Source organism: Symphalangus syndactylus, chromosome 8 (assembly GCF_028878055.3).
Source record: "Symphalangus syndactylus isolate Jambi chromosome 8, NHGRI_mSymSyn1-v2.1_pri, whole genome shotgun sequence".
Lineage (NCBI taxonomy): Eukaryota > Metazoa > Chordata > Mammalia > Primates > Hylobatidae > Symphalangus > Symphalangus syndactylus.
In genome coordinates this window covers 52286851-52299406 of record NC_072430.2, presented here as the reverse complement: position 1 = coordinate 52299406, position 12556 = coordinate 52286851, and the positions used below count along the sequence as shown (strand labels likewise).

At 43.8% G+C, this 12556-nt stretch overlaps 1 protein-coding gene across 3 annotated transcripts in view; it reads right to left on the bottom strand.

Moving 5' to 3' along the window:
• The window catches only part of SPTB (spectrin beta, erythrocytic), a 133575-nt gene extending 131567 nt beyond the window's left edge, over positions 1 to 2008 (bottom strand). For 2 of the 3 annotated variants that reach the window (XM_055289100.2, XM_055289103.2), the window contains exon 1: positions 1769 to 2008. The gene's annotated coding sequence lies outside the window, so the exon portion shown is untranslated. The remainder of the gene's footprint in view (positions 1 to 1768) is intronic. The other variant, XM_055289101.2, reaches the window with a different exon arrangement.
• Between the last annotated feature and the right edge of the window lie 10548 nt (positions 2009 to 12556).

Below are 12556 nucleotides of genomic sequence, written 5' to 3'. Positions count from 1 at the left end.
ACCTGCACATTGTGCACATGTACCCTAAAACCCTAAAGTATAAAAAAAAAAAAAAGGATTAATAGGACTGGCTCATCCCCAATCATTGCCACTGGGGCACTGATAAAGCTAAGAGCAACAGCTGGGTCTAAAAGCCACATTTTCATGAGGGTTTATGTCTTTCAATGGCGCTTTACTCTAGAGTTTTTGATAAAATTCTGTATAAATGACCCACCTCTGGAGTTGGTGGGTTTCAAGGCTGGTGGGCTCTTCTTCAACATAAGATTAACATTCCCTTTCCTGGCTAGCCTGCAAGCTTCCAGGCAAGCACAGGCCTAGCTGTGTTAGGTGCTGGACATTCAGCATATATTAACAATCATTTTGCACTTAGAAAAAAAAAAGGTGTTTTCAGTTGCATTTTGGAACCTGGGACTCAGAGCAAAAGAATAAAAGTTGGATCCTGAAATAAGAAATGACCTGCCTTGGGTTATAGTGGGGGAAGGGGTGGGCGAAGAGGGAATTCTAGAATAAAATTCAGAGCCATCTGTGAAGCTAAGGATAGGACAGTGGACAGTTGAGCTGTGCCTAAAAATCTTTGATTTGCAGACTCCTCTCATTAGGGAGCCGCCTGAATCTCTTTCCTTAGAAACTAAAATACGGATCGTGACTACCTCCAGGCAGGGGTTTTGCATGACTGCCTCCTACCTGGAGGTGACAGCCTAGTCTCTCCCCACAGAAATTCTCAGTACAAAAAGACTGTCACTATATTCCCCCACCCCACCCCCCAATCTGATGCATCTAAAATTTAGATGTACAAAAAACAGTGGCTTCTTTTCATTTGCCTTACTCCTGGCTGGCGCCTCTAATTGCTCACTGAAAACAGTGGTTTGGATATTAATAGGCTATAACTCAAGGCCCTACCTGAAGCTCGTTGTCAGGGAAACAGTACTCCAGCCCCGCAGCTGCTTCCCCAGCCTGGGAAGTACGGATGAGTTGGTGGGAGTTGGGGATTGTTTTACAGCTTCTGTTATTTCTCCCACTTTCTGCTATTTCTCAAGACCAAGTTAGAGGAAGAGGGGAAACTGGAGAGGAGGGTGAGGGTAGAGTAGCCTGGAGAAGCTCAGAGGAAGAGAGGAACTCTTTGGGAGAGGAAGACTAGGGGTCCTTGAAGTATGGCTTGGGGCACTAGGATCTTTCCTCCCTCGGTCTACACGGGGTCACTCTCTGTGTCGTTCCCAGCGCCCGGAGGCCCGGCCCCCTCTGCTGCCCTCATCTGTCCCTCCTGCCTGGGCGCTGGGCGGCCGGGGGAAAGCGCAGCCAAGTTCCCCAGAAGAGGGATATGAGCGGCCACAGGGCTGAGAAGCTGGACAGAAAAAGGCAGAGAGAGCAGCGCGGCGGTCGGACGGGCTAGAGGCGCAATACCCCTTCGCTCCCAGGCCGGGGTCCTGGAGAAGGCGTACGAGAACACGCACCCCCGTCACCCTCTCCCTGCGACCCGGGGTGACGGACTCTCCGGGATCCCGCTCTCCAAAGCTAGCACCAAGTGCCTCGGACGCCCGCGCGCGTTCCCGCGTCCCGGGATGATCTTTGCCGCAGCTGCCGGGCCTCCCGGGCCCCGCACCCCTCCCACCCCACGCCCGACAACCGGGGCTGGACTCCCACCCAGTCCTCTGGGCCCTGCACGTTAGGCACCCCCTGGGCCCAGCGCTCCTCTGAGCTGGGGCCGCGCGTCCCAGCCTTGCGCACCCGCACCCAGCTCCCTTGGCCGCCGGGCCCTCCTGGGACTCACCTGCCCTGGGACTGAAGCGGGGGCCACCCCGAGCCTGGGGGCGGCGGCGGCGGCGCAGGGGGAGGAGGGCAGCGCGGGGCTCCTGGCACAGCGGCCGCCGGGCGCCTGGTGCTGCCGAGCCGCGGACCCGCCCAGAGATATAAATAACATTATCTGAGGAGGGACATTCCTGCCGGGGGACATCGCTGCTGCCGGGACCAGATAGTCCCGCGGCGGGGGCGGGGAGGCGGGGCCGCAGACTCCCGCAGCGCCAGGCCCAGCCCCCGCCTTCCCCACCCACTCACGCACCTGCCAATCAGCCTCCACGCCTGGGGGCACCTGCCGGGCCTCAGCCAGGCTCCTGGAACCCGCCTCTGCCTCCCCGCCAGCCGCTGAGCCTGGGGCGCCCCCATCGTCGTTCACTGCCCCTAACCCCGCGCCACCCCGAGCCCCCTGAGGCGGGAAGGGGGTTGGACTCTAGCTCGGGCCTAATTCGTGTGCTCGGAGAGGCGAGCCTGGTGGCGAAAATGAGCCCTCCAGCCTTTCCCGCCCTGCATCCCCACTGCACACAGTTCGGTTTTTAAAATATATGAAAAGACATTTAGGCCATAGGGTGGGCGCGGCGGGTACCCAGGCGGTGACCCCTTGCCGTGGAGGGTTTGGGAGGGACAGATTGTTCCCGGGGGCTGGTGCATTAGAAAGCGCGCTCCCGGGCGGGCTTCTCCTGGCTGGCGGTGGGAGGGCAGGGGGCGGGCACTGGGCCCGAGGCCCCCACCCCCAGCCCGAGCTCAGTGTCGCTGTTTCTGCCCGAAAACCTAGTGTAATCAGGACGAACCAGGCAAACCTGGCGGCGCGCAGCCTGCAGTCCCAAGGCGCTCGCACATTGTAGGGACTGTAATCAACAGGCAGGCTGCCACATCTGCCCACTGGCACCTCCTGGCCGGCCCGGGTCTCCGGGCGAGTGGGGGTGCCTCACTACAAGCCTGGATGAGGAGCGGCGCAGCAGGCCAGAGGAAATACTAGAACTGATGGTGCCAAAAAGGCATCTCCGAGTTGCCCCCGGAGACAGACTCAACAGAACACGGGCAGCTTGCAAGGCAGTCCATTTTCTTGACTTTCTAACGATACAAGGTCATTGTTCAGTAAGGTTTACGTGTATGCCTTGCGGTAGCTTTCATCTCTTTTCTCCACCTGCAGTGCCTGGGATGATTTCTCACCAGCTATCAACGCAGGTGATCTCAGGTATTATGGAAATGGCCGTGGAGATTAAAAGCGCATAGATGCTGAAAGAAGTTTTAACTTTTACTGATGCTGCCTGGTGTTCTTAACAAGGGAACAGTCTTACTCGTGAGTTATTTGCTTGGGAGTATAATTGTGCTGTTTTCCAGAATTCACCCAGGAAAGGGGTGTTTAATTGCCAGATGTTCGAGTTTAGTTTATATATTGAACATATGCAAAGATACTTCACTTCCTGCTGCAGTCCCACTTCTTGAGGGTGGGCATTTAGACACTGAGATGTGCTGAGTGGGACAAACACCCCAGTATTACAAAGCCACAGAATTCTTCACTCCGCCATCCTCTTGGCTGGACCCTTATTACAGCTCAATTTTCCAAGAGACACTAGTAATATGGGAAAGAGGATACAAAAACATTCATGGTCATCGATAGATTAGCAGTGATCCCCTCCTCCCCTTTGTTGACAACATTTAAGAATGCATTTGTCTATTACTGAGTTAAAAGCAGAAAGTTCTGTTTTGTGAAAAAAAAATATTTAAAAGTCAAATTCTGGCAAGGAAAGCTCAAGAAAAACAGGCCAACTTCAAAAGCTGAGACTATTATACATCTCAAGCAGAAATCCTTGATCTATTTTTGATAGAAAAAAATGGAGGGAAATTATGTATTTATGGTTTTTTAAAACCTTGTATGAATAAACTTATTAGATAAATTCATGGTTCTCTAGAATGGTGGTTCTGCAGCTACGTAATTATATACTATGCAAGCCAGATAATTCCTTAGTTATGGGTCCGTGGTACTGAACTAAATAGTTGCGTACATATTTTTCTTTGTAGCCTTAAAATTTATAATTTTCAACCATAAGAAAAAATTAATACAATAAAAGCTCCAAATCAGCAGATTACCCCAACATTTTACAAACCAGCTCAGCTGCTTTAGTTATCTCCACTTTAGCTGAAAGCTAAATAATTCAATACAACCTCATTTGCTACAGAGCATGTTATCCTGACAGCATCCCCAAATGCTTTACAGCTAATAGAGTTACAGTGAAATGATAAATCAGAACTGAGGGAGAGAGAAAATTTAGGCTTGCAGTGAGGAAAGGGCATTGTCAAATAATAGGGAAAGGGGAACAGATTCTCTGTGGCCAGGAATGAGAAATTGGGAGAATAAAAGAAGGGAGAAAGGTTGGGCATGGTGGCTCACACCTGTAATTCCAGTACTTTGGGAGGCCGAGGCAGGCGTCTCACTTAAGGTCAGGAGTTCAAGACCAGCCTGGCCAACATGGCAAAACCCCATCTCTACCAAAAACACAAAAATTAGCTGGGTGTGGTGGTGCGCACCTGTAATCCCAGCTACTTGGGAAGCTGAGGCAGGAGAATTGCTCAAACCTGGGAGGCATAGGCTGCAGTGAGCCAAGATCATGCCACTGCACTCCACCTGGGTGACAGAGCAAGACTCAGTCTCAAAAAAAAAAAAAAAAAAGAAGGGAGAAGGAAACGCGTACATAGGTTCGTTATCAAGGTCATCATTGTGAGTAATAGGGATCAAGTCTGGAGGGACCTCCTCAGAAGAGTATAGAATACCTCTTGGAATTGTCTATGTGAAGGATAGGAGATTAGCCCTCATCCTAGTTGGACAAGGGACTGCCCCCACTGGTCTCCCACCCATGTTGAAAACCTACACTTCTGAGCTACCCAGCAAGCACCACACAGGCAGCCTGCAGATTTGGAAGAGCTCTGGAGCCAGAAGAGAAGGTGTGAATTTGAGAATAGATGTTGACAGCCAGAGAGTGGGGGGGTAAGCCTTCACAGAACTGTCTACTCAGGTCTAGCTGAAACCAACAGGTGAGGCCAAGAAGATATAAGTTGAGACTTATGTTAGAGTCATCTAACATAGGAGGGAAATTTCGCTTTCCATTTCTATAGTCTTTGAGTTTTTCACAATAAGCTTGTATTGTTTGATAACAAGTAGAAATGATAAATAAATTAAAAAGTAAAGATTGGATGGAGATGGTGGATTGAATACACGCATTTAGCTTCTCTTCTACCCCAAATTTCATTGGAAGATATGTCTGAAACAGGCATCTAAAAGCACAGGAAAATAAGGAGAAAGGGGATCAGTGTTCCAACAATGTTCAAGAAATCCAGAGATACAGAAAAGACGCAAGATCTCATTCACAGAGAAACAAAATCAGAGGAAACCAAAACAGATTCAGGAGGAGCAATAGTTTAGGGAAGGTGCAAGCAAGAGTTAAAGGATACAAGAGGAGGAGGGGGCCTGAGACAGAATAATTCACTTAGGAGCCTCCTCTGTCCTGCTCACATTAAATATCAGGTGTTTGCCTGCGGGATAAAAAAAAAAAAAAATTAGTGGTGATCCTGGGACCCAAGGGGCAGAGCTCAAGGATATAGTGACCCCAAGAAATGACGGAAACCTTTCACTCTCTTGGGATAGCATGTCCTGACCCATCTTCACAGCCCCTGAAGATAGGCTATGATAAGCAGAAAGAGGAGACAAGCCCATTCCCATATTAAGGGATGATAGGACAACCACCAAATATCTTATGGGGAGAGGGGAACCAATACCATGAAAGAGAAACACCAAATCCAAGTAATAGAAGGAAATAATATCAGAGGAAACTAAGTTAATAAAAGGAACAAGATAAATGTTAAATGAATTTAATTTTAATCAGCAAGTCTTGAAAGGATATTGCATCCACAACAAATAATCAGTGAGAAACCTTAGAAATTTAAAAAGCCATTTCTGATATTGAAAATCCATTAGTTGAGAAGCAGAACAGACCTACTTGAAGGGCAAATTAGTGGAAACAGAAGCCAAAGAAATTTTCCCCAAACACCAGGCAAAAGACAAAGGAGATGGAAAGTATGTGAAAATGGTTGAAAGCCATGTAGGCAAAATCCCCCAAGGTCCAGTATTTGCTTAATAGAAGTTACAAAAGGAAAGAAAAGAGAGTAGAAGAAGGTAATAATGGGAAACTAGAATAGAAATTCTCAGAGTTGAAGAAAAGCATAAATTTTCAGATTATAAAAACCAACTGAGTTGCCAGCCAGATGATTTTTAAATATAGTTCACAGTTTTATGAACAGTTTTAAAGTTTATGATTTTATTTATAAAACCCAAGACATTGAATAAAAATAAGTCATAAACCAAAAACTATAATAAGCTACACCAACTTGCTTGGCCTTGAATTAAATTGATCCTAAAAATATTTGGAGCTGGGTGTGATGGCTCATGCCTGTAATCCCAGCACTTTGGGAGGCTGAGGTGGGAGGATCACCTGAGCCTAGGAGTTCGAAGCTGCAGTGAGCTATGATCACGCCACTGTACTCCAGCTTAGGTGACAGAGCAAGAATCTATATAAAACAAAAATAAAAACAAAAACAAAAAACTGAATCACATAACCAAAGTTATTTGTGTGCAATAAATGAACTACTTGAATTCAGTAATGAATATATATGTAGGAAAGCTACTGAAAAAGGTAAATACCAAACCAAACAAACCTAAAGTTCCACTCAACTCAAACTCAAATCCCCACCAACAACAATGGAGGTATCAAGAACTCATGATAATGTTCAGAAATCATCAGAATAGTGCCCATAGCTCAAAAATCATTACTTCCCTTCTTCTTTACCCTTTTGCAAAGAGATGCATTTCATAAAATTAAGGTGAAATTTCCATTTCATTTTTGGAAACATCTAGAGGCATCACATTCTCCACAACTTTCGAAGACAAAGCAGCAGCAGGACCAGTTGGAAAAGCCTGCCATTACAATATGGAGGAACCAAGGATTAGGGACCAAACTTGCCCTTCAGATGCCTCAAACAGAATGGTTACAGAAGGAACCTGAAAGCCTGCAACAAGTTTGCAAATATCAGATGAACCATCCTCTGAAGGGGCAGATGACACCAATTTCAAATTTCCCTCCACCAATAACAGGAAAAAGCAAAACAAGATTTGCATCCTGTAATCTGCTAGTCCATGGAAGCATTAACCAGGCTTGGAAATTAATGAGCATCTTTTCTTTTTTCTTTTTTTTTTTGAGATGGAGTCTCGCTCTGTTGCCTAGGCTGGAATGCAGTGGCTCACTGCAACCTCCACCTCCTAGGTTCAAGTGATTCTCCCACCTCAGCCTCCTGAGTAGCTGGGATTACAGGCATGCACCACCATGCCCAGCTAATTTTTGTATTTTTAGTAGAGATGGGGTTTCATCGTGTTGATCAGGCTAATCTCGAACTCCTGACCTCGTGATCCACCTGCCTTGGCCTCCTAAAGTGCTGGGATTACAGGTGTGAGCCACCATGCCTGGCTGCATCTTTTCTTATATTGCACTTCCTGATCTTTCCTTGCCACACAGGATTAGGTTTTTTGTCACCTCATATGAGCTTGAGTAGACATCATGGCAGACTTACACTGGGGTATCTGATGAACTGGGGCCTGTAGGTGCTAATGTCCTATAGCAGTTGCCTTGTTCCAAAGGCTGTATTAATTTGCTAGGGCTCCCATGACAAAGTACCATATGCTGGGTGGGTCAAACACAGAAATTAATTTCCTTACAGTACTAGGGTCTAGAAGTCCAAGATCAAGTTTTCAGCAGGGTTGATTTCTTCTGAAGCCTCTCTCCTTTGCTTGTAGAGGGCTATCTTTTCCCTCTGTCTTCCCATAGTCTCCACTCTATGTGCATCTATGTCCTAATCTCTCTTTTTTTTTTATACGGACATGAATTATATTTGGTTAGGGCCCATCCATATGACCTCAGTTTTACTTTCACTACCTCTGTAAAGCCTTATCTTCAAATACAGTCACTTTCTGAGGCATTGAGATCTAAGACTTCAACATGTGAATTTAGGGGGATACAATTAAGTCCATCACACAGCCTCATCTTTTCTCACAATGAATTGCTTCTGGAGCCTCTTACCTGTTCATCCGTTCTCCAGTTTCCCTCTCCTTCAATTCTGCTTCCACGTAGTAGCCAAAGTACACTTTCTAAAAAGGAAGGTTGTCACTCTGCTTCTTTACATCAGCCAGTGGCTCCCCATTGCTTTCAGGATATAGTTTTAAGATTCCCGGCACTTAGCATAGTATCTGACACAAAAGATATAAGATATACTCAATAAAGGCCTAATGAGCAAATGAGTAAATAAATGAATGAACGCATTACGGAAATCAAAGGAGGTTGCAATCTTGGAGATCAACCAAAGAAGTAGGTAATTCAAAAAGTCATTTCTATTTGGCTTAAAAATGCATGTTTGTGATTTTTTTCAGGAGATTAACTTTCCTGTGTTCGAATAAGGTTATTTAAATGAATTCACATTCCCTGAAACATAGCTCGCAATATTTGTGCCTGAATTTCACCAGGTCCTCAGCTACCCTGATGCATCCATACCTAACTTATCGTCTATGAGTGAGAAATGGAGTCAATCGAGTAGGTTCTATGCTCACAGCTACCACTGAGCTCATCTACGGAGGCAGGGGTCTGCCATCTTCCAACGTCTTTATAACAAGGGATAGCAAACACAATAATGATGATTCGGTTAGCTTTTGTCTCTGTCTGCTCTACCCTCTCAGTGTCATTTTCAGTCCTCATCCTTGGGCAATGGCCCTGCTCCAACTCCCATACTCCAGTATGCCAAAGCCTTGAGTACACAGGATTAAGAACATAGGAAGATGAATCCAAATGCATTATAAGGAGTGAGTTAATGTTGTTTTGATATTAACACTCTACCTTGAGTACTCCACAGAGTGGGTAGTCTGCAAGTAGACAACTGAGAGTAACTAACCCTGAAAACTTTGTTCTCTTCCTTTATTAATATTTATCAAGCCAGGAACTCAAATCAAGGGTAGAAAATATAATTTTAAAAAATCAAATTTGTTAATATGGAATGACAGCTGGAGTTCTAACAGTTTAACCAATAAAACAATTTTGTGTTTATATGATAATTACTGCCAGCATAAATGGTCTTGTTAATTGCTTTTATTTGTTAGTGAGCAGTTTCCAAATTCACAAATATTTGTTCTTAATATTAACCAAGACCTTTGGGAAATTTTCAATAAAGTTTGGAAAGATATTGCAATAAAAGACTCCATTACTTCTGCAAATTCATCTCATTTTCTTTTCTATTGGATATTTCTACAGCTGCTCAATTTCTGTTTGGATATTTCTTCAATGCTTTAAGGTCTGGTCTACAAGAAACTATGATTCAATTCAAACATGATATGTTTTATAGAATTCATACAGAATATAAATGGGTCTTCTCAGAAATATCATTTTCCTCATTTTTTTGGTATGAAAAATTCTATTTTTAAAAGTGTATTTATCATTTTCTTTCTTCCAAATGCCTTATGTAATTTTTATTCAATTTCATGAAGTAAATTGCTATCATTATCCTTACTGCTATATAAAGAAATTAAGAAAGAGTTTAAGTAGTTTTACAAAGATCACATAGAAATCCAAAACTCTTGCTTATTAAAGCATCATTTATTCAAGGAGCAGTATCTCATGATTTTTAAATTAACACATCCCATGATATTTAGTGTAGATGATTCATACTATAACCTAATATTTTAAGTCATTAATTAAGTCAAGAATTTAGACCCACATTATGCTAAGCATATACAGAGTAACAACTCTGTGCTGCTTGTTCTATTCCATCTCCATCTTAGTAATCAAAATGCACTTACGCGCCCAGCTCTTGACCTTCCATAGCAGAAACTGAATGAAAGGAAAGATGTAGACCCTTCTTTTGGGAAGGGTTCCAAACTGTGAGTGGGCATTTGTTTTCCATCACTGACCCCAACTGCTGCCTAACTGTATTTCTCCACCCTCACCTTTCTCCTCAAATAAATACTGCCAGGCATAAACAGGTAGGCACCAGCCCCATATATTTCAAATACTCAGCATATCCCTACCCTGCCTTCATTCCAAAGACTGTACAGGAATCTGCTAACTTATTTCATAACTAAAAACAAATCTTTTTTTGTTTGTTTGTTTTTGAGACAGAGTTTTGCTCTTGTCACCCAGGCTGGAGTGCAATGGCGAGATCTTGGCTCGCTGCAACCTCCGCCTCCCAGATTCAAGTGATTCTCCTGCTTCAGCCTGCCAAGTAGCTGAGATTACAGGTGCCTGCCACCACACCTGGCTAATTTTGTTGTATTTTTAGTAGAGACGGGGTTTCACCATGTTGGCCAGGCTGGTCTCGAACTCCTGACCTCAGGTAATCCACCTGCCTAGGCCTCCCAAAGTGCTGGGATTACAGATGTGAGCCACCACACCCAGCCTTAAAAACAAATCTTAAAATGCAATGACCCCGGGAGGAGTTGGCTTTTAAGGTAGGATCTTTTGGCTATTGGCATAAGAAAAAAAAGTCAGTTCCACTTAGTGACATTTTAAGAGCCAAGTAATTTTTTTTTTAAGATAGTAGCAGGGTAAACCAGAAAGATCAGTAGATGTAAAGGCAAAATATCTGGATTCTACTTCCTCTTAACCTCTCTGTACCTCAGCTTCTCTTCTGCAAAATGATGGCATTGAACTAGCTAGTCTCTAAGGATTCTTTTAGCTTTAGCTTTCTTTATTTTACACTTATGCTAAGAACATAGTAGATGTTCATTATAATAATGAAAAATTAGAAATCACTTCAATATTCATCAAAATGGGATTGGTTAGACCAATTATGGTGTGAACGCATGCACACACACACACACATAAATTCTATATAGTCATTAAAGTGATGTGGTTTTATACTTACTGATAGGGAAAGATGTCATGACATACTGTTGATTTTTTTTAAGTAGGCTCTAAATAATTTCTATTTGATTAAGAAATAAGACATTTCATATCAGGAAAGATACTCCAAAAAAATCTAAGTGATTTCTAGATAGTGAGATTTAGAGTAATTCTTACTTCCTTCTCTATTTTTCTATGAGGTTTGGGTCTTTTCATAAGCATAGAATATTTTATAATAAATAATAAAGTTGTTTTCAATGTGGGGGAAAATATAGTAACATATAAATAGCAGATATGAGATCCTTACCTGCGAACAAGCTTTGATAGACAGGATGGTGAGAACAAGAACAAAACAGCAGTGAACTAAAGGAAAACAAGGTCTGAATATTCTCATCAATAACTCAGATAATGAAATAACTGTGCCACAAAGGTTAAAAAAAAAAAAAAACACTTTTTTTTTTTTACACAAAACCAGCACAGCTGATCTGTTTTGCTCATTCAGGGATCCTATTAAAAACCGGCACAGCTGATCTGTTTTGCTCACTCAGGGATCGCATTGCCAGTGTGGAAGATGGAGTTACCTGACCCAAGCTCAGCCCCTTACCAGTCCATCCCATGAGCAATGGGAAGACCTGTCAAGCCATCACACTGGCCATTAGACACAACCTGAGGCTGTGGAAAGAAACAATCCTTACTTTGTTTTGTGCTGCTATAACAGAATACTATGGATTGAGTAATTTATAATAAACAGAATTTATTTGGCTCATGGTGCTGGAGGCTGGGAAGTCCAAGATTATGGCACCAACATGTGGCGAAGGCCATCCTGCTGCATCGTCTCATGGTGGAAAGGTGGAAGGGCAAGAGAGCGAACAAGCGTGAGGGCAAAAGGGGCTGTTCTTATCAAACCCACTCTCCTGATAATGAATGCCCTCCTAAGATAATAACATGAATGCATTTATGGGGGCAGAGCCCTCATGACCTAATAACTGCCTCAAGATCCCACCTGTCTGGACAGATCGTTTGATCTCAGGAATTCAAAACCAGCCTTGGGAACATGGCAAAACCCAGTCTCTACAAAAAAAATTAAAAATTAGCTGGGCATGATGGTACATGCCTGTAGTCTCAGCTACTCCGGAGGCTGGGGTGGGAGGATCACCTGAGCCTGGAAGGCCGAGGCTACAGCAAGCCACGGTCATACCACTGCACTCCCGCCTGGGCAACAGAGTAAGACTCTGTCTCGAAAAAAAAAAAAGAATCCCACCTGTCAACACTGTTGCATTGGGGAGTAAGTCTCCAACACATGAACTTTGGGGAACACATTCAAACCATAGCAAACCCTAACCATTTTATGACAGGATTGATCTTATAACTTTGCTTTCTTTACTACTGTGCTTTAATTATTTGAGTTTCCTAAGGTTGCCTAATTAACCTTGATAACTATATTTATTACTCAAATAAGTATGAAAAAATGCAGAACAAATTATAAGATAGGTTAAATATCAAGTAGGAATTCATACAAGATAAGTTAGCAAAAGAAGAATAATAAGCTTTTTTTTTTCCTTTTCTTTTCTTGAGAGACAGAGTCTTGTTATGTTACCCAGGCTGGTTTCAAACTCTTGAGCTCAAGGAATCCTGCCATCTCAACCTCCCAAGCAGCTAGGACTACAGGTGTGAGGCACTGCACACAGCTGAGAATAAGCTTCTTACATGCAAAATGGTGGCCCGGGTGCAGTGGCTCTCACCTGTAATCCCAGCACTTTGGGAAGCCAAGGCAGTGGATCACTTGAGGTCAGGAGTTCAAGACCAGCCTGGCCAATATAGTGAAACCCCAT